Source organism: Tetrao urogallus, assembly GCF_951394365.1.
Source record: "Tetrao urogallus genome assembly, chromosome: 1".
Classification (NCBI taxonomy): Eukaryota; Metazoa; Chordata; class Aves; order Galliformes; family Phasianidae; genus Tetrao; species Tetrao urogallus.
Genome location: NC_136813.1, coordinates 80,956,990 through 80,980,823, shown reverse-complemented (window position 1 = coordinate 80,980,823; position 23,834 = coordinate 80,956,990). Strand labels below are relative to the sequence as shown.

At 38.9% G+C, this 23,834-nt stretch overlaps 1 protein-coding gene across 1 annotated transcript in view; it reads left to right on the top strand.

Annotated features, from left to right (window-relative positions):
- The window catches only part of DMD (dystrophin), a gene marked incomplete at both ends in the record, with an annotated part of 1,041,552 nt that overhangs the window by 4,879 nt on the left and 1,012,839 nt on the right, over positions 1–23,834 (top strand). The window lies entirely within an intron of this gene.

Below are 23,834 nucleotides of genomic sequence, written 5' to 3'. Positions count from 1 at the left end.
CACTGGAAATGGGAGAAACAGGCAATAACAGTTCTGCTTGCATATATATGTGTATATATATATATTTTTTAGATTTTCCTTTATGATCTGAGCAGCTGTGAATCAGAATTGCGAGGTGTTGTAGGTTGCAAGACATGCTCATTTACAAAAATCTTAAAACTCTATCTGCACTGCATTTTTTTTTTTTTTTTTTTTTTTTAAGTTTTTGTTATCTTTAGGAGAGGTCTTAGTCTTACAAGAGAAAAATCAGAAGAATAAAACAAGATTAGGCATATAGTGTTTTCATTAGTATCCCCAAGTTTCCAGCTTAATGTTTTACATTGCAGCACACTGTTCTTTACAAGGTGTTTCTTTCATTTGCATATCCCGAAAGACATTGCACACAGCTGCAACCAGTGCTCTGACTTCCTTGATAAAACAGAAGCACAATATGCTGAAGTGGTTAAAGAAGCCTTTGGTTTTGACCAGTGCTCACAAAGACTTTTTCTTTTTTCCTCCATTTCCTTCCCTCCTTTCCCTCTGTGACTTGTCATGGATGGGGGAAAAAGGTAGATATGAAAATGTTAAAGGAAAATGTTAACTAAAACTAAGCTTGAAACTGTTTCCTCAATCTGCTTTCTTCTCATTCTGTGTCTTTCTGATGCTTTGGAATAAAGAACATGTAGATTTTCTTTTACAGGGTCAATTTCTTTTAGCATTCACTCCTGTTCACTTATATTGATCTGTTTCCCTGAAACTCAAAAGCCACACTAAATAAAACCACCATATGCTGTTCCCATAGAATTTCTTTTCATGAGCAGCCTGTTATTTTTATATTGCTGTTATGTGTGTCACATATATTTTTGCAACACATAATGCAAACAAAGATACTGAGAAAAGATTCTTCAGCTTCATCCATTTTCAGAAAACCGTTTACATATTCCCACAGTATATTTGTTGTTCATGTGTGTTTTCTTTTTTATTTCCTCTTACTACAAAATGCTGTTTGTCATTGGAGCTTCTCTGTAATTTGATACTAATGATATTTAATAAGTATTCCCTATGTACAAGCATTAATCTTTCAAAGGGTAAGAAGAAATATTCCCCTATTCATTTTCACAGGAGGATTTTAACAGAGACCAGAGGTTGGTTTTTTTTTTTTACTTTGCAGTCCCAGGATGCTTCTCATTCACTGTCGGTTCTGTATGAGATAAGGACTGCAAACACTGAAAAGCACAATCTCTTGTCTTCAGTGATGATTTCAGGTTTTGAATTGTGACTGAGTTGGGTTTGATAGAGAAGAAAAGTAAAGGTGTTAGATATCTGCGTATACCTGGAAAATGTTATATTTATACTTTTCCCAGATGTGATGGATGGAAAATTTTTGGATGGATGCTTCAATGAAATGCTTTTAGTGCCAGTTGGTGACTGAAGATGAAAGTTTAGTTTGCTAAGAGAATTTGACGATGTTTATGTTTTAATATCTGTACTGATCCTCAGGTTAATAATAAAATTCCTGGCTGATTGTTTTTAGTGGTCTTGTTTTAATCTTCTGGAAATGACAAGGGATTTTTAACTCATGAATGAATTTTGAATTTAGGAAAACATTTCAAAAACAATGAAATGAATTGCCAGTACAGTTGATCCTATGATTAAATCTTTGTCTTTACAGATATGTCTTCAGAAGCTGAGAACAAAAAGCGTGTCACAGATGTTAGTAAATTCTAGTAACTAATTATATTTTTTTCCAGGTTATCTTTTGTTTCAAAATGTGAAAATAATGAGGATTAGGTAAGCAGCCAGCTATGATTCAACCTGAGCCAAGATCAGACATATCCAAGACGAAGCTCTAAGGAGGGATTCAGGCTGCTAGTTTGAAGATATAATGCAGAGGCTGAAATCCAAAATGTTCCTTCCACCCTGGCACTGTGTAAATCAAAACCAACACCAACATCTGACCTCATAATGCAAAAAATCAAATGTTTTGTTTCCTTCAGAGAAGCTGTGCTTTAATTTCTTTTAAGTTCTTTTAGCAAGTTGAAAATGCTTTCAGTAGTAATAACTGATTGTAGGTCATAATACCTAATCCCCCACTTTCCTCAGGGGCACTGTGTTTTAAACTACATGAACCTAGAGGGGATTTCATTTTAATCATCAACATTGTCCAAAGTGTTAGGACAGATAATTAAGATGATTTATATGTAGGAAAACTATGTTTTTCTAGGCACTGAAATGGACTGCCCAGGCAGATGGTGGAATCATCAACCCTGAAAGTGTTCAAGGAATGGTTGGGTTTTGTGTTGAGGGATGTGGTTTAATGAGTACTATTGGTGATAGGTGGATGGTTGGACTGGGTGATCTTGTAGGTCTTTTCCAACCTTGGTGATTTCTGTGATTCTGTTGCCGTAAGAGTATCAGTTAGGATTATTTTTCTGGCAGCAAATGAATTTTGCAGGAGTCTGTAGTTAAATTGGTATTTGCTATGGAATCAAACAGTCTGGCTGCCCTATCAAAAAACCACAGTAGCTCAAGGAGCCCTGTTGGCCAAGACGCATCAAGCATATAGGTTGCTCTGAAAGAAATGCCTCCTCATTATTTTCAGGGGAACTACAATAGATACAAAGAGCACAATAGCACTGTTTCATAGAGAAAAGTCTCAGCTACAAAATACTGTTTTTCAACATAGTGACCATCATTATCTATGCATTTTCACCAGCAATGAACAAGAGCCTTTTTGCCATGCTTGTAAAACTCACTACCAGTGGCAGTGACCCAGTGTTTCTCATCTGATAGAATGGTGTCATTACTAGGAAAATGTTGTCCACACAGGCCATTTCTAATCGACCTGAACAGATGGAAGTCAGAAGGTGCCAAATCTGGACCGTATAGTTAGTGTTGTAGGACAGTACAGCTGCGACTGGCAGTGTATTCCGATCTTCAAACTGTTACGTGGCTTGGCATGATCATGTTGTAGGAGGAAGGTTGTCGTCTTCTCTGGCCTAACTCTGGAAGTTTGAGCGTTCAGCTTAGTCAGCACTGTGATATAGAAGTCAGAGTTAATGGTTTATCCAAGGAAATTCAGAAGGATCATCTCTTTCCTATACCAAAAGATGTTACATGTCACTTCACTAGCTGAGGGCTGTGTCTTGGACAACTTTTTTGATGGCAAATTCATGTCGCCGCTCCATGGACTGCTGTTTATACTCTGGCTTGTAGTGGTTATATCACATCTTGATCCAGGAAACTGTTGCCTTCAGCCTTGTACTGGTTCAGTAAGTCTTGAAAAACTTGCAGACAGTATTCTTTCTGTTCCTCTGTAAGCGTTTGCTGGACCCAGGTGGCACAAAAGCCAATATTCAGCTCTGTACACAGTTCCCTGGTCATAATCCGATGATTCATGTGGGTGAGCTAATGAAGATGCTCTTCATTTCATGATGTGACAGCTGTGCTTGGCCAGCTGGAGTGTGGCTTGTCTTCCATGTTGTCGTCACCACTGCTGAAACACACCACCCACTATGTCGCTGTGCTCACACCCACTGTTTTGTCTCTGTAAATGTACAGCAAACATCGATGAGTGTCAATAGGTGCAATTTTTTCCATATGGAAGAATTCAGTGACACACCTTTGCTTCATTTGCACTACCATGTCAGATGCTCTTGTATCAGACTGCCCCTCTGCTGCTTGCACAGCAACAAAATGGAAAAGAATATTGGTGGGAAGGTCCCCATCAACCCCAGTGCCATACCACTAGCATCTGCCTCTGACACTATGGACCAACATAATAGTGTGGGAGACACGATTTTCGGAGCAGCTTCCATAGTTTGTTATAGCCTCACATAACTCTAGTCAACAGGACACTGATTAATCTTATTTAATCAAAGTATTTTGTTTTTTGTTTTGACAACAATGTATATGGCACTTTCTTAAGTGTATAGAGTGAGAAGGGATTTCTTTGCCCCAGGGAACTATATATAACTGACATGAAGTATCTCATTTGCTTCCTCAGAAAGGTGCAGAATTATGGCCAGCTGTGAAGCTGTAACATACCCTTTGCAGAACTGGGGTTGTGTTTTGTGGCCTTCTTGTAACCAGCACAGATTCAGGATTTTTTCACTGGATGCTAGAGATAAGTGTATCACATGGAGACATACCATCCACAATTCTGAGGTGCCAGAGAAACACAGAGGTACTGATATTAGATGCTGCACTTTCTGTCTGAGTGAGAAGTAGGTATGTCACTGGGAATCCTTCACAGCCTGTACTTCAGCAGAAACACTAAAATTGAGAGAAAGAAACATATGAAGGAGGAGAATATGACCTAGTTTATTACATGTGGGAAAAGCAGAGATGCCATATTACAGAACCAGTTTTCTGTTGTTTTATGCAACATGTTGATATCTACCAACTGAGGACATAATGGATTTTAGCCAAGAGAGCAATCTTCTCAGAAAAGTTATATTTGTTATCATAATTTAAAAGGTGGTAACCCACATACTTTGTTTCTGTTGCGTTACAGTTTTCTGGTTTAATACCTTGCCCTAGGATTTGTAGAAATACAGAAAGTGCAATAAAACAGTTGAAGAGAGGTGAATCAGTACTGAAATTGTCAATTTTATTTTGTTCTGTGGGATTTCATTTGGTCGCAGCTTTAAGTGAGTTTAAAGGAGAAAGAAACTATTATCAGTGCTGCTGGACAGATCTCTATCAACATGACTGAAAAGCAATTCCATCTACTTGCAGCATGAATACTGGATGGATAGGTGGTGGTAGCATGGCTCATGTCAGATCTCCTCTGTGTGAGGAAGTGCAAAAACTCCAGAGAGAGGTTTGGGAGTAGTGATGCCCATTTTCCTAAGTGATGGAGTTGAGTATAAGTATTGTGGTTTTTGGCAAGAAGGGCTGCTGGGGGGAAGGGAGACAGGAGGGTTGGGGCAGGTTGGATACAGCTGGCTTCATATTGACACACTGCAGGTCACAGTTGAGCCCAGCAGCCAAGCTCTCGATGCCTCTGCAGAACTGTATTTATGGAAGAGCAGAATGCTGCACAGTAGTTTGTAAAGAGTGGAAAACAGGAGTGAGAAGCTGCACGGGCAAGACTGAGGTGGTGAAGAAGGATGGGGGGGAGATGCTGCAAGTTCCACAGCAAAGATCCCCTGTGAGCCTGTGGAGGAGACCATGGAGGAGGAGGTTATTTCCTTGATGTCTGAGGAAAGGACTAGAAAAAATTGTCTATGTTGCAGACCATGGAGGAATCCACAAGAAAGGAACTGTGGACTACGGGGTGTCCAAAGTGAAGCAGGTTTATCCTAATGGACAGCTTTTCAAGGCAGGGACTCCCAAGTGGAGCAGAGGCAGAGAGTGACAGTGGAGGAGCTGCAGTGACAAAGTGTTATGAGCTGACCGCTGACTGGAGCCCACACTCTCTATCCGCTTGTGCTCCTCTGGTAGGTATTGGGAAGGAGCTTGGAGCTACAGAGTGATGTAGAGCCTGTGAAAAAGAAAAGCAGGTATTATTTCAGTCTTTCTGTCATTTCTCACTATTGACATTTTTTAATTGGCAATAAATAAATTTAATTTTCACCAAATTGAATTAGTTTTGTCCCTGATAGTAACGGGCAATTATTTCCCCGCCTTCACCTGGACCCATGAGCTTTTACATCATGTTTTCTTCCTCCATCCTGTTAATGAGGGAGTGAGAGCAGCTGGGTAAGTGTCTGGCCGCTGACAGACATCAGCCCACCACAGTGAGTTTGGACAGGATTATTCTAAATGAGCTTTCCAAATGGTCAGGAGGTAATGACTCAACTTAAGTTATTTGAAGGGATAACTAGTAATAGAATGGATGAGTGTTGATTACAGCTCCTACTTGGTTTAAAAATAAATTTTAAAAATGTTGAAATATGAAACCCCAGTCTGAAGTAGTAAGTTATTCAGGGGATACTCATCCTGAACTTGAATTAAAATGGTGAAAACCATCACGAAGAGGGCATCTCTACTAGTTTAAAGCTGGTGTTACACAGTGTGCATTTGAACTGGGATCAACAGCATAAATAATTAATTCTTGGGCACCATCAAGTGTCTTGGCTTTGCTAATGTTATTGTGTACTGGAGAAATTATATACAGTCGAGTTTTTCATTAGTTTTACTCATAATATACAACTGAAACTTGGGTTTTAACCATACCTGAGTATGCATTTTTCTTTCTCAGTACTTACAAGTGGAAGAGATGTGGTGCAAGAAGCAGAGACCTGCCACAGCCTGTGGCTGTGATAGGCTTCCCTTTCAAAATGTTAAAAGAAGACAGTGAAACATGTGAACAAAGAATATGCCATAGAAATAACCACATTAATACAGTTTATATATAAATATAGTTTATTTTCTAAACAAAAAAAAAAAGCAAACAAAAAAGAAGGAACAGGCTATTTAAATGAAGTTTTATGGCATTTCACAACACTTGGTTTGTATAGATGTTATCTGTTGTTTCTATTGAAGTTTTAAAAATAAGAAGTTAAAACATTTGCATTATTTTGTCATTCTATGATTATCACTGATGAGAAAATAACATTGTAGCTTCAGGTTTAGTAGGTTTTAAGACATGTTTTACTGAGTTGCTAGCAGACAGGAAGAACAAGTTGTCATTTACTGGATGTGGAAAACAAACATAACAGATTGTTTTCTGCAGGCTGTGTTCCTTTCCAACTTTGTTAGCATGAGCAAAGTTTGAAACAATCCAGTTGTTCCTGTAAAATGAAAGCTTTAAGAAGAGTGGATGGAGGTGGAATGAGGTGTGTTCAGAGGCTTGTTGGGTTCAAGAGTTGTGTTGGACCTCACAGCTGGAGCCTTCTGCAAATGATCTCTCTTTCTCAAAAAAAAAAAAAAAAAAAAAAAAACAAACAAAAAAAAAAAACACCACCACCACCAAAAACAACTTGTTTAAACTCTTAAAAAAAAAGGAAAAAAGAGATTTATTTGGAGCAATAAGTAAAAGGTCAGAGGATGTTATGTTCAGGGAGCGTTGTCTTGGGGCCATTTTATTTTATTCATTACTGATTTCAAATGTATGACTTGGAATTAAAAGCCTCTGTTTCCCACTTCAGCTCTCAGCTCCAGACATTGACAATCTGTCAACACGAGGCTTCTGTCTGCCTGTACGCTGCCAGGACTCACTTTCCATTATTTCACTAAAAAATGGGAGAAGCCTTGTTTCAGTCATTAGGACTGTAGGCTTTTGAAAGGAAGACCTTTCAATACCATGGAAATGTAAAGATCTTTGGAAGTGTAAAAGGTCCCAGTTCCTTTGTTGAAAGTAAGAGAGGTCTTATTTTTATTTGTTGGTGTCTAGGTTTCTCTGTGGTCCAGTAATCATTTTAGCTTACTTCTTGAATGTATGAGGTGGATGTTATTTCTGGCTTTCGAGTAAGTTAGAGAACAGGACTGGATGTCAAAGCATATGTCAGTGGAGACACTCAATAGAAATCTAGATGTTCTTGGGTATCTCTCTTGCCTTCAGTGAAAAAGGTTTGGGGAGGAGTGAGTGAACTGGTTACTGGAGGCCAGGTTCATGTCTTCATCTGTTACTTCTGCAGGCCTGTCAAAGATTATTTATGGAAGCCTGGCAGTACTTCCTCTCCTTGTAAACGAAGAAATTAAATTACCCCACCCCGTTACTGGAATAAAATGTTAATCTTCCCAGCAGATGCAATTTGAGACAAGATCTGTTTCTTTGTGCACTCTGGCATGATGCGTAGCACCTGTAAGTCATTTGTCTCACTAATTGTTCACAACTACTCTGGAATAGTCAAATTCCTTGCAGTAAGTAATGAGCTCCATTGCTCAAGAGCAGCATTAGAGATAGTCAGTGTGTAATTATGGAACTTGAAAATTCAGTAAAGGAAAGTTAATCTATACATGAAGCAGAATCACATTCTTCTGCTAGCATAGTTTCCTAATGTCTAGGTTTTTTGTTTGTTGATTGGTTTGTTGGTTATTTTTTTTATACAGCATTGCTTAACTAGGCTGCAAGGTTGCACCCTTTGACTCTTATTATTAGTACTATTACTAATTGGAGAGCAGAGTTTTAAATACCCACTTAAGTAATTCAGAACATCTCTGAAGCAGTGAGGGGTTGCTTTTCCTTCAGCAAAAGTAACTGTGGGGTAAGACACACCTAAAATTAAACTATTTTTAGTTGGTTTAGTAATCACTGCTTGAGGAACGTGGAGTCCCTATGAGAAAAGATGCATTTGGAAATTTGGCCTGAAGAGCACATCAGAGAGGTTCATATTTGTCTATAGTTAGAAAACGGCTGTCTCTGTGCATTTCAAATGGTTCTCAGCGTGGTGCTGTCATGGTGCATGTGTTCAGCTCAGAGCAAGAAAATGAAGATTCAGTCCCTCAAAGACTTGCTTTCTTGTAATCCTATTTGCGGCCATTTAAGATCAGGACTGAAGTTTAATATTAAAGTAAATGCTGCTAACCTTGACAAACAAACAGCATGAGTGTTGTTGAGCCTTTTCCCCTCAGGAATGTGGATAGGGGAAGAGAAAAGAATCTTGAGTAAAGTAATGAAGAAAATTAATTGTTTCCTTTTTCCCTACTCAAGTATTTTATTCTGTGTTTCTGAATGAGCACTACATGTCCTCCAGCAGAACGATCAGCAGAATTCTGATTCTGTGATGTTGGAAAATGCTGCATTTGTATGTTTGGGGTGGTGAAGTGTAGAGCAATATTGACAGGAAACTTCCCAGATAGGGAGATGCTGCATCACACTAAAATAAATGCATAGAACTCCTGAAAACATTATGGACAACATATAAAGCAGCTATAATTCTTAGTGCCTGAACAACATGAGATAGGGTGCTCGGTATTCCAATTTGTTTGGGAGCATTGAAAACATCTTAGGGTTTAGGGAGGAAGGACTCCTCAGCCCACCCCGGTGTTAATGCCAGACTGTAACCTCTGTAGTGGTAAAAGCAGTAAGCTCACTTTGTGTTTCTGTCTCAAAGCTTCTGTGGAAATTGGTGATTGAATGCCTAGAATTGTTCCCTCTGAAATAATAATATAATGAGTATTACAGCATGAGTATGTTTCTGGCCTTTATCAGTTTTCTGAAAATGGAACAAGAATGTATTGATGAAACTGAAAAGCATTGAGAATATCAAAGGAGGAGGACTCTTCTCATGCTGCATGTTTCATCTTTAAAACTGCTTGCCGTTAGATGTGAGGTAAAAAAGGAGTCAAAATTTCAGGAAGTGTGCATAGGTTGTGGTTTGATCAAACAAAATCAGTTTATTCATCATTTAACTGGCATTTTTTCATCCCTTTGCCATCTCCTGTGTAGCTGGCTTCTTTCTTCTGGCTGTCAGTATTGCAGCAAGTAACATGTATTATATCAGCCACCAAACATGTTCTTTTTATGGCTTGTCTAACAGTTACTTTCAATTCCAGTGGCCTTTATAAAACTTCTAAAAATATTTTTTAATATATTTTGGTGTAAGTATTTTTTTAAATTTCATTTTATTAGTCAATGCTTTTTACAGTAAAAAATGTATTTCCCTGTTCTAGTCTTTCATGTTGTTTCTTTCGCATCTTATTCTACATCTTAGTATCAGCTACATTTTCTTTGCACTCGGACTCCCTTTTCGTTTGCTTTCAGAGCTGTCTTCTCTTGTCTGGAGGTAATATTGAAGATTGAAGGTGCCTGTTAATCCTTGTGTTAAACTTAACACGTATCATTTTCCAGAGATGTAAAAGAAAGTGCTGAAGCTCTCAAATAACGACTAAAGTGACATCTATTTTATGTATCACGTCTACCTGTTTTTCATGCTGCTGTCACCCTGCCTGGAATTGTGTAAGGTTAAATTCAAGCTATGCAAAACAAACAGGACAGGTATGTTGCTGCTACTTTGAACTATGTGCATCACATTGACTCTTCTGTCAGATATACTTAAATGGGAAAACAACCGGCGGATGTGTTCTACTTGCATGGACAGTCTTGGTCACCTCTCATCCATATTCAGCAGCTGTGGTAACATTTACCGTTATGTAACACTGACCAGCCTCTACTACCTACTCACCCTGTTATTAATATCGTTGTTGAAAATGAGTCATTTCTTAGCTCTTGGATGTATTTCAGTTGTCTTTTCTTTTATATCCTGAATCATACTCCTCTTCCTTGTGAGCACTCGCAGCAATTGCTGATGTCTTGGCTGGAATTACCCCTGCAGGAGGGCTCTCGACAGCTAAGATTGCTCTACTTTAACATATTATTTGCTCCTTTACTAACATGTAACTTTATTTTGAGCTTGCATGCACGTTCTCATGCATGCAGTAATTTAGTTATTTGATTGTGTACTTTCAAGTTACAAAAGAAGCCTTTCAAAAGAGGAAGAAGGCATCTTGGTATTTGGTTTCCCTAGGGCCCTGAGCTTTTTTACCACATTTGGAGGATACCTTTTCTGCCTTTTCTGTCTAGATGTTATTAGTACAGCTGGGGAATTCGTGGGTCATTGTGGCGTAATTTCTTAGGTTAATCTGCTGTTACTTATGCTAATGATGCTTGCAGCTCTGAAGAATTGTGTTTCAGTTTGGCATATAGCCACTCCTGCAGCAGAAGCCAAAGGTGACTTTATCTGCTTCACCTGAGATGGTCTTTGAGCACATTTTGCTTTTCCATTGGAGTAACTGTAGAACTCTGTAAGTGAACTGATTATGCCCGTCTTGATCCCCTCATAGCAATATGGATCTTTGGCCCCAGATTTATTTAATTCACTCAAGTTCTAGACAGCTTGTCTAGTCTTGTAAGAGAGTAAAAAAACAAAAACAAAAGCAAAAACTTTCTTTTTTTTTTACGTGGAGCTTTTCAGAAGCTTGGAAAACTGAAATAAGAAAACACTGATATAAACTAATAAATGCATATGCACACGTATGCTCTCATCTAATGAGATAAATATATTTCATATCACAGTAGGATCTTCTCTTTGCAGGACTCAGGTGATTTGCAAACTCGAGTGCATTTTGAGCTCTACAAATTCTGCATTGTTTGGTACCTTATTATCTCTGTTCCAGAAATGGAAATAGCACAGGGAGGAATGTTTAGTGAGCCAATGCTTATAGAAGAAACTCATCACAGTCAGAGGAATGAGAACTCCTTTCTGCATTAGTATTTTCTTGTTTTCATCCAGGATACTGTGCTAAGCAGGGAGAGGAGTAAGATCTAAAAACTCTTTTGCCTACGTTATATCCTTTGCTGACTAAGTGAATGCAGAGTAGCTGGAGTAGTACTAAATTTCACATGAAATTTAGTTCCATTAAGATTGTAAAATGTAGCTTGTTGCTAAAGTTAGCTGAAGTTTGTATTATTAGTCTCTTCTGATGTACTGCAGTGAGAGATGCCATATTTCTTCAAACTAAAGCCAGTCAAGAACTAAGGAGTTCTGGATCTAGCTTTGCTGTAGATTTTGCATGCTCGCGATTAAAGGATACACTCAGTCCCCAAAATAAAAACTTTCAGTTCAGTCTTTTGTTAGAACTGTTCATGTCATATTCTGGCTTTTGACAAGAAGTGATTCAAGGTTTTCATCTTGATCTAACATTAACAAATATACAGAAGAGTCCATACTTATCCCCCTTTCCTGTTTTCTCTTTGTCCATTTAACATGGAGGTTCATTTCAGAGGAATTCAGGAAGAAAAAGTATGAAATTTTTTTGATATCCCAAGGAAAGAACTCTTGGTTTGCATATTTCTAAGCCTGTGGTTTCATGCATTTGTCACAGAAAGCAGGGACGGAAATGTATTTGTCTTCTCTTGAAGCAGCAAGAGAGCGGTTGTTAATAGTGATGATAATCTGTAGAAAGAATGACAGTGCATCTACCAGGAAAGATCCCTGGCTCTCTGTGTTTCCAACAGCTTTAGGGCACAACTGGTATGTGCAATGAACAGAGCTGCGCCAGGTCCAAATGAGCCAAATCTGGAAATGGAAGCTACTTATCTGTGTTGCATAGTGAGATTCAGAGGTTTTCAGTCCTGTTTTCAGACTCCTAGAATGTACGGCATCCTAAGAATTTTTCAGATGATGGGAGAAATATATAAAAAATACAGAAAATTCATCATTCACACAGTTATTGCCTATCTGCTACATTTATAGAAGTCTGTATCTGTTCACTGTTTGTAATACTTCAAATGTGACACTCAAAATGTGGCATTAATTTAGTTTGAGGCTAAAAAATCAGCTTCTATCACAGGTCTGGGAATAAGTAGGTATATGGGTAACAAAAAAGGAGACTGTGCGTGCTTACTGTGCCCCTGCTTGGACCAAATGACCCCCAGAGTTCCTTTCTAACCTCAAGCATTCCAAGGAATACAACTTTGTACGCAGCATATTTCTCAATTTCTGATATTGCCTCTGAGTTGAAAACAAAAGTGATTTCTTTTTAAGTTCAGCTTCTCCCCAAATTGGCATTTGCAGAAGTAGGAACAGCATTGAACGTGTTTCTGGCAGTCATGATAATTATGGAACAGAAGATTAACCTAGCCAGGGAAAATAAATACCTTGGTATTCCGTGCAGTGATAAACTGACTTCAGAATGCAGCCTGACAGAGTGGCAGATGAAATTTGATTTTTCTAGCTATACATAGCTAAAAACAGGCCAGTGTGATATTTGTTGAATCTAAATATGCTGAGAACCTTGTGTTGTCTTTATAGCATGAGTAGTCACTCTTTTGTATTATTTTTATAGAAAAAGTGTATAGCTTTAATGCTGAAAATAGATAAGAGTCTTTGAAGTTTCTGGATACAGGAGCTTGGTTTGAGCTGCAGGACATGGCTTCTGTCTGAAATGTGAACTGGATCTTACTCAAAGATCACACATTCCACATCTGTCTGTCTGTAAACTGAGTTTCATTCATATTGTATGCCATGTTCTGTGATACTAATGATAAGTGCATTTCTTCTAGGATGTAAGATGAGATTTGTCTGAGCTGTGGCTGTCTTCTTCAAAGCTGGGATAAATGCATATAATCTGTGAAGAAAAACACTGTGATACTTTTCCCCAAATTATGGAGTCAGAAAAGACGATGTGGTAGTGGAGAAACCAGAACAGATAGTTACTAAATATTTGCTGATCTGTTTCTTTGCTGCTGAAATAACGTTGATAAACATTTACTCTCTGTTAGTTTACAGTGATGGCTTCTATACACTGAGGAAAGTTGATGTTAATTCATTTTCTTAAGTAAACAAAAACCCTTCAACAAAACTCAGCAGTAAAGGAAATCTTCAGTAATTTCAGTGAATTGTGGAATATTTGCTTCAAGTTACTGATATTTGCAGGGAATCCCTTGAGTTGAATTTTTCTTCTGAAATACACTCTTCCCTCTTAGTTCAGAGATGGCAGACAGATTTGCAGTTGAAGTGCAAGGAAGAGGCTTACAGCAGCACTGTGTTCTTTTCCTGAACTCTGTCAGTTTTTTTGCTTTATGACTCAGACAGTTTAAGACCAGGGAGGACCATTAGGTTAGTCTGACCTGTAAAATACAGACCGTTACTTTTGTTGATAACTTCTACCTGCCTAAAACATGACGTTCGGAAAGGCATTCGGAAGACAATAGCAAATACAGAAGACATGACCTCTCCTGGCATTTTTTTGCACTGGTTGTCACTCTTTTCTAAACACATATGCCTTCTGTAGCTCAAGGCTTACATGAGTATTTCAGCTGGTACTTCTCTACAAAACTTGCAATTAATTTCCAGCTTGATTTTGCTTGATTTCATCCATTCAGTGACCTTGCTGACTGATGTTGAGGACTGTGATTTCTCCATGCACTAGGCCACTGTTTCTCAGCAAGCTCTTCAAAGTCTGATCTTCTCAGCATTTGTTTCTGTTTTTCAAATGTGGATTTCCCTGTACTCCATCTCTTCAGAATAGATTTCCTCTCCTTCCATTACATTCATTGTGTGTCAGCTACACATCGAGTAGTGCCTTCCACCTCATAGCTGCGCATAAATACACTGCTCTGCTACTCTCAAGCTTGGTCTTGGAATTCCAATTCCAATTATAACAGTATTAAAGATCTGGTGTTTGAAGCACTCTTTAGTAACTGTTACTTGAAAATAATTTCTCATCAGGAATTTGTGAACTATTACTGATTGAAGTAATTAGAAGGATCTCCTTTCAGTGGCCACCTTTTCTGTGAAGAAGTCAATGCGAAGGACTCATGAAGGATGGCAGAAAGTCTGAATTACCTATTTCTTAATGAAGGTTACATTCCCAAAAAAGATGACTTCATTGTTTGTTTGACAAGTTAGATCTAGCGCATTGGCTTTGGCTTAGCAGCCTTATTTGTTTTCCCTGCCTCTTTCAGTGTCTGTCTGCGCTTCTTCCTAGAGCTCCCTCTGAGAACTCCTCCTACGTTCTACGTAGGTGAAATCAGTTCATTCTGCTTTTGAACACACAGATAAATCCAAAATACCTCCTAAAATAGTATATTCCCTTCATTCCATGCAATGCTACACATTGCATTTCAAATTTCTTACTGCTACTATTCTTTGTAGCATAATAATATAAAAAAATATATATAGTTTCCCTTTACGACAGAAGACGATCCCTTGTGAAGCCCTGTATACTTTTGTTCACTGTTGGTGGTCTGCTATGAGTGTGTATTTTTTCCAGTTTATTGTTTGTCACACATTTCAGTAGGAGGTTAAAAAATCAGCATCTGGTAGTCTGATTGGGGCATAGAATCCATTTGTGAACACAGAACTTTTTTTTTTTTTTAACTGTCCTGGCGTACATATTTCAGGTAGCTAAAGGTACTAATGGTGATACTTCCATTAATGATGAAAACATCCAAGCCCATATCACTGTTAGTATAGTATATTGTTGACTAATACTTCTGGTAATGCTTTGGTGAAAAAGACTAGCAGGTTTTTTCACTCATTTCTGGTAGGTTAAGGACTACTAGAGTTAGCAGCACTATTGTTTGCTTTCCTTCTCCTAGAATTTGTTTTGATATTGGTTGCTGTCCTGAACAGAGTTTTGAGACAAAAGTTTACTTGCTGCTGCTCACAGTTCATGTCAAGTCTTGATGCAGCAAAACTCCAGAGTATTTGCAAACTCAGTGTATGACCTGAGCTTTGACTTCAGTGCATACATTTTTTAGGGAAGAATTTTTGTGCTGAGGTTGTTAGGCTCATAAAATTTTACAAACCCTACAACTCAGAGGCTTTATTCTCAGATAAGTCATGCAGCATCCCAATTCAGCAGTCTTTTTTCAATCATGCTCTCAAATGTCCAAATAATTATCAAGTCTCTTTATATTTGCTGCGCTATAATGCAGTGTGTAATGTAGAGTGCTTTGATATGGTGGTCAAAACGTGCTCAAGAATTATGAGTATTCAAGAAGATGGAAAAACCCTTAGCACATCTTTTGAAGTATTTGTGTGGAAAATGCTTCTGTTTTAAAAATACTTGTCCAAATTATGTTCTTGATGATTAGGGCATCACCTCAGCAAGGTTTCAGCTATAAAAGTCAGCACAGAGTTGGGCCGCATTATCACAGAAGCAGCTCATCAAGTTCCCTGAAGTGATTTAAATCTTATTAGCGCAGGTATTGTGTGATATTGAAGCTGACAAGTTCTTCAGTCTGGGCAAGACTAATTAAGGTTTTTGTGGTGGTTTTTTTTTTTTTTTTTTTTTTTTTTGTTTTGTTTGTTTGTTTGAGGTTCTTTTTGTTACACAGTTGTGTTCATTAAAGGTCAAGAATGTCTTTGGACATAAGCTTCTGCTGTTGATGAGTAACATTGTTTGGAATGGTATCCTGAAAAAAGACTTACTGATATGCCATCCAGCCTTCCAACTCCCCATAGTCTTTTGAGGCATCTGTTGAGTTTCAGCAGGATTGTAATCAGTTGCATCAGCCTGTTTGTGTATATTCTTTTGGAGGCAGACTGTCTGTGCTCTGAGTGCAGATTTGTTTTCTGTGACTATAGAACCATTGAATGACTTAGGTTGGAAGGGACCTCCAAGCCCACCCACCCCAACCCCTGCCATGGACAGGGCTGCCCCCCACCAGCTCGGGCTGCCCCATTCAAGCTGGTCTTGAGCGCTTCCAGGGATGGGGCACCAAAGCTTCTCTGGGCAGCTGTGCCAAGGCGTCACCATCAGTTAAGTAAAAAAATTCCTCCTAATAACTAACCTTAATCTGCCATCTTTTAGTTTAAAACCACTCCCCCTTGCCCTATCACTATCACACTGCAAGAAGTCAGTCTGCTTCCTGATTATAAACTCACTTGAAATTCTGAAAGACTGCAGTGAAGTTGTCATGGAGCCTTCTCTTCTCCAAACTAAACAAGCCCAGATCCCTCAGCCTTTCTTCATAAGAGAGGTGCTCCAGCCCTCTCATCATTCTTGTGCTGCTCCTCTGGAGCTGCTCCAACAGCTCCACATCTTTCTTGTGCTGAGGGCCCTAGGACATGGTACTCTTGGTGCACCAAAAACTAGGCATACTAACACTGCAATATGTGAATAGGTCTTATTAGGCTTAATAGCTTGGTTTTAATGAACACAAAACTATTTTGATGATTTTTGTGGTTGAGTATCTCAGCTACTAACCAGCATTATACAAGTTGTATTTTGCTCAGAGCATTGGCCGAGAGAGCTGGCATGTGCCTGGAGAGCAGGCAGTGGGGATTTGTCTTCAAGACCATGCTGATATACCTCAAGAGTGAATTTCCTTGTGCTCTACCTGTCAGCACGAGGAAAGATTACATCTGGATTAACGTTGAAGACAGGTCCACTGGCTGCAAAGGTCACTCCTGGTCATTACTGAAAATTAGCTCTTGTTGGAGAAGAGAAGGAAATTTTTCTTAAGGACAAGTGAAGTAAAGGCAGGAAATAACTCAAAGAAGACAAAAGAGGGAGTAGTGGGGATGGCTGAAGAAAAAAAAGAATACCAGTGAAGTTGGAAAACGTGAGAGTGGTGCAAAGACTGTCCCAGCCAGGAGCCACTTTGCCACTCACAAGTAGGTTGTGCATGTGAGAATGTCAGGAGTCATAGAAAAACGTATATAAACCTAAGTGAATTCCAGTCAATGATAAGGCAGAGGAGAAAGTATCTTATTTCAGTTTACCTCAGCGTCTCAGCAGAGTAAAACTGTGAATATTTCAGTCTTACAAGACTTCCACCTACAAAGTAGCTACCAAATAAAGACTTCCTCTTTATTATATCATCTTCCCTTAACTGCAGCTGCTCCAGGGCCAGATATAGAATGATTACATTATAAATACCAGGTTTCCAGGGTAGACCATGGTAAGCTGAAATGTCAGTTTGCGTAGTGCAAACACTTGACATGTGTTGAGCTGAATGGGGAGTAATGAGGTTGGAAACTGTCTATTTGCTCCCGGTCACCTCCCTTTAGAACTTTTTTTCTGGGTGCACAGTTGACAGGGAGCAGATGACTAGCACCATTTCATCTTATCTGTTCAGAAAATATGCACTGACTTATGTGAGGGGAGCTGAGCTGCTAATGCTCTGTGTGAACTTGTCTCATGGCTGGACTGTCAGAATTATTCTACTGTTACTTTAATGAACTAGATGTAAGGCCAATTACGCCTTATAAAAGTTGTAATGGTTAATTAAACTATAGCTCTTACTTCACTTGTTCAAACCTGAAGGATACAGAAATGCCACGGGTATATCCAAAAGTGAAGTGAGATTGAAACACAGGGCATCTTTCTCTTCGTAGTTACTTGGTTTTAATATGACCAGATTAGATGAATGGCTGAATAAATTCAAGAACATTTCATTTTTAAGAGACAGGGAGCTTGCTTAATGATTCCCAACCTGCCCCTTTCATTCCTGTTTCTAATGCACCGTCACTTCCACCCTTCTCACATCAAAGAAAAGATGAAAATGACACCCTGCAGAGCTCACGAGCACTGCTCTCAGAGTGCTAGCAACAAGAGGTTGATTTTTAGTTTAATATAAAGCCTGCAAGAAGCAGCTGCCTGATTTCTGCCCTCCCCCATCATCTTCTCTCTCTAGGGATATGAGTGGCTTTGGCAGTGCTTCAGCCCCATCTTACCTGGCTGGGGCTGGTTACCTGGGGATACCAAGGCTGCAGTACTTCATTTTGGTTGATTGTTTTTCTGGTATCTGAATTGTGTAGGTATATATGCATGGCAAGGGAGGACATGTGATAGCATCTTGTCTTTGTGACTTCTGCGTTTTTTTCTGGTTATTCCTATATCTTCCCTGGCTTCTAGGTGTTATGGGGACATCATTGTTGGCCAAAGGGCTTGGGAACAAGAAACCTTTTCCTCCAACTTGGCTCCTCCTCTGCTAAGAAGGAAAGAGGATGTGTATGGCTATTGCCATACAGAAAAGGGAGGGGTATATAAAGAGAGCGAGATGGAGTCTGCCTAGCTTCAGGTACTCTCAGTGGGATGTGTTTCGGAGCAAGAAGTGCCACCAGGACTTCCTTTGGAGCTTCTGCCCACCCTCCTTTGAAATACTGTCAGTACTGCCTCTGCCTGCCTGCAGAGTCCTCCAGGTGGGACAAGTGCAGTTCCAACATAGAGTCAGGCCTCATGACTTTGGTGACACTGCAGGGAAGTTTGGTTTCTAAACTCTGGCAACATCATCCAATGTGATTGTATGCCTTTCAAAGTCTCAGTATTACAACAGGGGAACAATAAGAAGTGAGCAGAGCAAGATGAACTGTGTCAATGTAGAAATGGGTTCTTAAGTAAATTGAGCTGCATATTCAAACTCTCATTGCACTTACATGGAGAAAACATTTCAGTAGGTAATTACAAATTAAGCATTTAAAAGGCATATTGTTTAGTGCCTCTGTTTTCAAAGAAGAAATTAGAAGCTTAAGAGCAGAGAGATAGGTGTTTAACTGTAGGTTGAAAGTTATTACAGGCATGATGGGTACTGAAAAAAAAGTCATCAAACCCCAGAATGAAAACAAACATTTAATCTAGTAAGAGCTGATTGTTTTCCAAGCATAATCTTTCAATAGCTACATGAGACAGGAGAAAAAATACAAACCCAAAACTGCAACTTGTAGCTATTGAGTGCAATACTTAGATGGTTCTTGTTTTTAATTAATACAAATGCATTTCCTCTGCAGTAGGGGATAAATGATAATGATTTCTGTATAAGCTGTCGTTGGCAATATTTGGCCATCTTCAGAAAAGATAATATAAAGTTGCTAGAAAAAAGCAGGTTGTTTGTTTATCTGCAAATGAGGAAAACATTTTCTAACTTGAATTTTTCTTTTTGCATACAGTGCATGTAAGAAATTTGATGTTATGTGAAAAAAAAAGCTAGTAAGAAGTGCTGTTTAGTAGGCTATTACATATTTTGTTAGTATTATCATTGCTTGGCTTTGTTGTCCTTTTTTTTTCCTCTCCAGCAGCGCTATTAATTTTCAATTCCTTCTGCTCTATGTGGGCTGTTGTCCAGTGACCTAAAACCTGAGATGTGTTACAGATTTTGGACGATTACTGCTTATGCATACTGGAAGAGTAGGCACAAGGGATACTTATTTGAGACATGAACTAATGTCATAATTTCTTTTTAGATATTAAGATATATAAATGTATTAGTACATTTCTGCACACAAGGACTGCTCTGAAAGTCATGCCTTATATTTTATTATGTTGGCCCACTATACCAGAAGTGGATGTTGGTGGTGTGGCAGTAGGGGTTGAGCCTTCCCACCAATATTCCATTACATTTTGTTGCTGTGTGACAGATGGCAGCAGAGGGGCAGTCTGACACAACAACGTCTGACATGGAAGAGCATATGAAGCAAAGGTGTGTCACTGAATTCCTCCATATGGAAAAAAAATGTAGTGTTTGACATTCATCGACACTTGCTGGATGTTTACGAAGACCAACCAGAGGATGTGAGCACAGTGAGGTGGTGGGTGGTGCTTTTCAGCAGTGGCAACAGTGACAGTGGTTCACCTCAGCTGATGCAGATTTTTATGAGCATGGCATGCAGACTCCTGTTCATTGTTGGTGAAAATGCATGGTTCATGATGGTGACTGTGTTGAAAAATAATGTTTTGTAGCTGTGAATTTGCTCTATCAAATAGTGTTACCATGCTTTTTGTATCTGTTGTAGTTTTCATAGAAACAGAAGGCATTACTTTTGGAGTGACCTATATGTGTGTGTGTGTGTATGGTACATATGCCCGTGCATTTAAAGGGTGCATAGCGTAGCTTGCCTTCTTCAAATAATTTTATGTAGGTATCTGTTTAGGAGAATTGTTGAGTCTGCTGAGTGAGAGCAGGAATTGAGGCAGTCTCGAATTGTAAGAACTAGGTTTTCTCTGTACTTTCCTTGTCTTTCTGACCCATAGGTTTCCTTTCCTGGTAGAGTGGTGAAAAGTATATCCCCCCTGAGCATTTGCAGTTGCTTGCATAGGAGAGGATGACTTGTGGCTTTGGTAAGAGTTGTTTTAGCTGATCTGATGCCTTGTGATCATGTTCAGAGAAAATATTATAACAACAAAACACAAGTACAAAGATTTTTGTACTATATACAAAAGCACATATTATGGTCAGATCTCCATGGTGCTGAGAAGTTTGAGCAGTTTTTGGGGTAACAGTCTGTGGCTAAAGAATAAAAGTTCAGTGTTCCCAACACGGGAAACAAGTAATTCAGTCCAGTTTCTTATTTAAAAAATAATATAAAAAGATAATTCCTGCAGTTAGTCACTGTCAGTCTGCATGTGGTCAAGAGCATTGTCAGATCACGTGTCGTTGCTCTTCATCAGAGGACCTGCAGACCACAGAGCTTGGTCAGCTGGACTTAAAGGTGTGGTTATATAGCAAGAGTGGTGTAGTAGAGTCTACATCTTAACTTCAATTGTGTAAGAATTGTTTGTATAATATAAAAAAGTAAAATATTTATCAAGCCATGAATTATGCAGATTATGATATTACTAATCAGCAGGTGCCAGAATAGTTTTTGTAAAAGAATGTGTAAATATTCTTTAAAATAAGAAGAATTAAAAAAATTTCTTTTTTTAGAAAATTCTAGAAATAGAAATAGAAATAGAAAATAGAAATAAAAAAATTCTTAAAAAAGAATTGTGTAAATATTAAAGTACATTCATTTTGCTTTTATATGTGATTAGAGGAGGCTTTCTGCAATGAAGTATTGTTATTTACTTGCATTTGAGCTGCCTTCTCCTTCCTTTTTCCTAAATATGCCAAAGCTGAGCATTCTACAAACTTAATTTATTTCCATTAATTCTCGATGATTTGCTTATTCATAATTTGTTGCCTTCTTCCAGCTGTATCCAGATGCTTCAATATTAACCAAGTGATTTTCCCCAATTTCTCTTTTTATTGCCACATGAGTATCATTTTGAATAATACAGTTTTGATTTTCACGTTTCAAAGATGCTTGAAAATAAACAGTTATGAGTATTAGTAGCTGAGAACACAAACATCTAGCTGCCACTTGTTTAGATGTTCTTTTATCTGAAACTGAACTGTTTGATCAGTCCTATTTAAAGGATTCTGGAGGCACCACTGCTGCACGAACACCTTTCCACTCTTTAGTGAATATTGGTGTGTCCTCCAGCAACACTGAATCAGTGTCTTATTGTCTAAGTTGTTATGGACAGCTCTACTGAAGAGGCACATGTGGTTTGTTGTGTTCACTTGGGCTTTAATCTATCATAGAGGCGTAGAATTATTTGAGTTGGAAGGGACCCTTAAAGGCCACCTAGTCCAACTCCTTTGCAATGAACAGGGCCACCCACAGCTACACCAGGGTGCTGAGAACCCTGGCCAACTTGATCTCGATTGTCTCCAGGGATGGGACATGCACCTCTGGACAACCTATTCCAGTGCCTCACCACCTGTATTGTAAACAACTTCTTCCTTATGTCCCATTTAAATATCTCTTCTTTTACTTGTCAGAAGACACTCGGGCCTGTGGTGACAGGGTGACACCTGACACAGGGACCTGTGGTTATAGCACAAGCTTAGAACTTGTCATGGAGTTAACTAGATCAATCTATGCTCATGACAGGGGCGCAGTAGGCCTGTGAGCCTCCCAGCCCCCAAAAATGGGAAGGGAAAAGGAAAAACAGTAGGGAGATGGGAGCTGGGCTCAAGTTATAAAAAAACAAAAACAAAACAAAACAACAACAACAACAAAAAACAGAACAGTGGCAACGATCTAAGGAGGAAAACTTATTTTACTAACTATGATATTGGAATGCAAGATAACACAATCTACTTGAAATTGAGACAAATAAAATAGGAGAGAGAATTTTCCAAAACCAAGCAAACCTGAAAGCACACGGCTTGGAAGCACCCCCACACTCTCTGACAAGCAGTGAGCAGGAGCAAAAAGGAAAGGCCAGCTCCTGTGACTTCCATGACGTATCTTCTTCTCTGGCTGTGAGATGCTCTGGGATATGCAGTTCTTCTCCTCTTTTGAGAACCAGGTATCTGGAGCATTAACTTTTCAATTACCCATGCTTTGCATGATGTTATGATGTGAAATAGCAATAGCAAAAATTACAAAACCATGACAGAACTTTAGGCTGAAATTCCATCTTGGTGTTGTTCACCTACACTGCGGGCAGGAGAAGTGCAGGAGGACACTTAGGAGGCTTTTTGTCCTTGGAGGTGTAGCAGCACACAAAAACTATCAAATCAGTGACAACTGCATAGTTGTGTCAGTAGCAGTGAAGTAGGGATATGTTCAGTGATGAAAGGGCTGTGCTGTGCTGGACAGGGAGAAAGAGCACCCAGTGTAAAGTTTGCTTCACCGTGTTGGTGTGCACTTTGTTTTTAAGGTCAGTGGATCCAAATGTGATCTCTGGTTGCCCATATGTGCACAGAAGGCAAAGCCTTTAACTAATGCATCTGACCCAATACTGAGAGCAGTAATGAGTTTACCTACGTAAAGGTGAGAGATGGATGGGCAATTAGGTGCGATGACTAAGTAATTCAGTAATGTTGTTTACCTTTTTAAGCAGTCTGAGGGAAGATTTTCTGAAAAATAAAATAGAAATGGGTCTGGTATGTAGGAGAGCTGATTCGAAAGTAGGAAACAAACAATGCTCCTCCATCAATTCAAAGGATTCAGAGAGTGATTGAAAGAAGTAACAGCATTTAAAAGAATTAATTCACAGCCACTGGATGGAATATACACTACTAACACAGCCATACAGAAGTTAGATTTGACTTACTTTTTCTTTTTTCATGTCAAAAATACCCAAATGGATGGTAGCATCTGATGGATTCGTATTTTCAGTTATTTTCTATTACAGAAGGTGTTGTAATAATTAATGAATTGGCTCATATATTTCAATTTTACAAAAGATAAGTAGCAGGAAAAGACTACGTGTGAATTAATGGATGTGGTGTTTGTATTGGCCCTGCAGGGCAACACTAAGGAAGCATGCAAATTAACAGACAGTTTAATACCTGGGAAGTGCAAAATAGATCGACTCCATAGAAGCCGCAGGACAAATGTGGATAAATATAACTTTAATTCCCTATTTGACTAATTCTACAATGCTCTGAGATACACCTGTTACTGTGTTTTGTGTGATTAACCTGTAACATGTTGTGATCAACATGTTAGTTATTGTCTGGAAATAATTTTTCACTGTGCACTTGCCCTAGGCTTGTAGGCAGAAAAGCAAACAGTTCCTTCATGCAGAACCTGTGCTTTGGCTCTCCTTGTAATTCTTCCTCTGTCCTCTGGTTCCAAAGCTGCTCAGAATTTTGGCTCAATTTCCATCCTGATCTTTTATGCCTTTGTCATTTTTTCCTTGTGATTCATGCAGCCCTATTTTCAGATGTGTAGATG